The following is a 3,428-nucleotide window of genomic DNA, read 5'->3' on the forward strand; positions in this document are numbered from 1 at the left end:
GCTAATGACTCTGTGAGAGAGCAAGAATCAGTCAAACAGAAACAAAGGGAATGAAAAAATAGAGGAAAACATAACATACCTCACTGGTAAAACAACTGATCTGGAAAATAGTCCCAGGAGAGACAATTTAAAAATTATTATTCTACCTGAAAACCATGATAAAAAAAGAGCCTTGACAGCATCTTTCAGGAAATCATCAAGGAAAACTGCTCTGAGGTCCTAGAACCAGTCATAGAAAGAATCTACCAATCACCTCCTAAAAGAAATCCCAAATTGAAAACACCAAGGAATATAGTAGCCAAATTCCAAAATTTCCAGGTCAAAGAGAAAATACTTCAAGCAGCCAAAAGGAACAATTTAAATATCATGGAACCATGGTCAAGATTATGCAGGACCTTGCAGCTTCTACATTAAAAGATTGTAGGGGGTTGGATATCATATTCTGTAAGGCAAAGGAGGTTGGATTACAACCAAGGATCAACTACCCAGTGAAAATGAGCATACTCTTTCAGGGGAGGAGATGGACATTCAACAAAATAGGGGACTTCCAAACCTTCCTGATAAAAAGACCAGAGCTCAACAGAAAATTTGATCTTCAAATACAAGACTCAAGAGAGACATAGAAAGGTAAACAGAACAGAAAAACAACGACAACAACAACAACATTTTATATCCTTGCAAGGGAAGATGGCACTTGTAACTCTTGAGAACTGCATTGTTATTACACCATTTTAAAGGGGTAAACATAGAGGCGGTGGGTATAAGTTGATTTTGATGTAATGATAAAAAAAAGCAAGTGGGTTAAATGGACCTAAGTAAGTGGATTAATCTGATCTAATTAAGGGATTGTACTGGGAGAAAAGGAAAGGAGGAGGCAGACAAGGGTAAATTACTACAGGAAAATGCACAGACATCTATTACAATAGAGGGAAAGAAGGGAAGGAGCTGAGCATTGTTTGAACCTTACTCTCATCAGATTTGGCTCAAGGAGGGAATAACATAATCAGTTAGGTAAAGAAATCTAACTTGCCCTATGGCAGTAGGAGGGAAAAGGGGACAGAAAAGGGAGGGAGGATAGAAAGGAAGGAAAAAGTAGTAAGGGTAAAGGGGAAGAAAAGGGAGGGGGCTAATAGAAAGGAGGCAGGACTGAGGGAGGTAGTGGTCAAAATCAAGTAGTACAACAACAATTGGGGGAGTAGATTAGACTTTTGAACATATATGAATTGGGGACTTTGTGACTCAAGAGTGAGATGAAATCTAAGCTCAGCCAAGGAGAGAATGAGTTCTTTGAAGAGTGAAATTCTTGAATGAGACCCTTTGAGAGGTCTACTTATGTGCTTATGGCTCCAGGTCCACTTCATCATTCAAAATCCATACCTTCCTTCTTCTTGTCTCTCTCTTTTCTCAGTCACAACCACTCCTCAATCTCCTCTTCCCACATATTTACAGCATACGTTGCTATAGAGCTATCCTTCAGGCAGCCTCTCCAAGCCCACTTGGGGCAGGGTTATTACGTAGACATAGGATCATTGATCTAGGGAGCTGGAAGGGTCTTTGGAGGCCCACTAGTCCAACACTCTCACGTTAAATATAAGAAATCAAGCTCAGAGAGGTTCTAGTGAGTGCAACATGTAACTAATGAGGAACTCTAAGGAATAATTTTTTTCACAACTATCAAAATAATTTTTATTGTAAGGATTTCGTACTTTGGTTCTTCTTCTGCTGTACAGTCTTGGTACCCCAGAGCCAACCAGTAAGCCAGGTGGTGATGACATCCAGGTGGGTCATCTCTTTGAACGGTGGATGGTTTTCCGATATGCTGGTGATTACCTCTTCTGAAGGGATGTTCCACAGGATTCATGGCCACAACCCAAATGTGAGACCAGCAATCTCTCTTGGCCTTCTATTTGTGGTAGGCTTGATCTGCCTTAAATTAACGTATCGATGGGTTTATCGATACAACCCCTTCCAGCAACAACACCAACCACAGCTCTGTTTGCAGAGGAGATCACTTTCTTAGAGCATGAAGATAGCTTCACTTCTGTTTTCTTGATTTCAGGATTGTGGGAAATCACTGTGGCATAGTTTCCAGATGCAAGGAAAGCCTACCCTGGTCCCCAGGCTTTTCTTCAAGAAAGCACACAATGGTCCCTTTAGGCATAGTGACAACTAGGAGGATATTGCCAAAGAAATTATGTGATAATAAGAGAAGATGGGCTGGTTATGTGCTGAGGGCTAGGGATGACAGGCAGATAGCCACAGTGCTCCAATGGCATCCTTAAAATGTCAGGAGAAAGTGAGGAAAGCATGTCCAAGATGGACCTCCTACTGTGAGTTTATTGGGAGGATGTATTCAGGAGATGCAGGATGCATAGGCACAGGTGGGTTTAGATCTACAATGTTAGAGGGAACACTTGAACTGATGAGAGTAGAAACCACTTTAATATTTTAATATCTATCTTAACAGGGATTTTGTAAAGTTCTAATGAGATCATACATGTTAAGCACTACATAAATATTATTGGTATTATTCATACCAATGTTTTCAGTATGTTGGGGAATTCCATTCAATGGGAGCCTAAACTAACTTACTGAAATTTATCTCTTCCAAAAAGATAGGTTTGCCTACCCTTTAAAAATACTATTCTTTGCCTTACTACTTTTCATCCAAACAGTTCCAGAATTCTACCTCAAAGGAGTCTTTCCACCTTAATTAGAAGAGATGATAATTTCCTTCCATTTCATCCTTCTCCCTCCAAAAAATCCTAACAAAACTGAAAACTTCTGTTATCTTTTACTGTTTCACAAATGTCCTTAATCTGTCATCTATAAGATATGTAAACATCAAATTTCATTGACTTGTTAATATATTTACTTTCCTTCACTAAAGTCTTATTGAAGTGACTTGGAGAAGACCCTAGATTTTCAAAGTCTGTGTTAGTGGGGTGCAATTTGGCAGGTCCCACCAAGCTAAAAAGACCTATTAACAAAATGACTTGCATGTGTGTTGTCCAAGGACCAACATAGTTTAGCTGAAATCAAGACCATCATTTTTAGAAGGCTGGCCACTGGATGATTATTTTTTTTGTCCCAATATTTCATAAAAACTGAGGTGTGGAGGGCTTGAAATCATCCACCCTAAGCACAAACCATAGAATATACTGAAATTCTGCTCTTTGTTCTCCACACAGAGCCAGGTGACCATACATTTGAGGAACATAAATCTCTCATTTCTTACCTTCCCTATTTTTACCACTAGATGACAATCCCTTCTTGTGTTTCAGTTAGTTCTGTTGGGGTAAACAATTTTATCCACTGCATTCTGCAGTTGTATCCCACTAGGCACCACAATGAGATACAGAGGAAAACCTTATTTATAACTTTTAAACATATGCACTCAGTTACTGGGGCTTACTTCAGCTAAAAGC

General features: G+C 39.4%; 1 pseudogene; it reads right to left on the reverse strand.

Annotated features, from left to right (window-relative positions):
* Positions 1 to 1,686: 1,686 nt before the first annotated feature.
* On the reverse strand, positions 1,687 to 2,179 carry LOC110208481 (large ribosomal subunit protein uL2 pseudogene; annotated as a pseudogene).
* Between the last annotated feature and the right edge of the window lie 1,249 nt (positions 2,180 to 3,428).

This window comes from Phascolarctos cinereus, unplaced genomic scaffold, assembly GCF_003287225.1.
Source record: "Phascolarctos cinereus isolate Bilbo 61053 unplaced genomic scaffold, phaCin_HiC Scaffold_3;HRSCAF=262, whole genome shotgun sequence".
NCBI lineage: Eukaryota > Metazoa > Chordata > Mammalia > Diprotodontia > Phascolarctidae > Phascolarctos > Phascolarctos cinereus.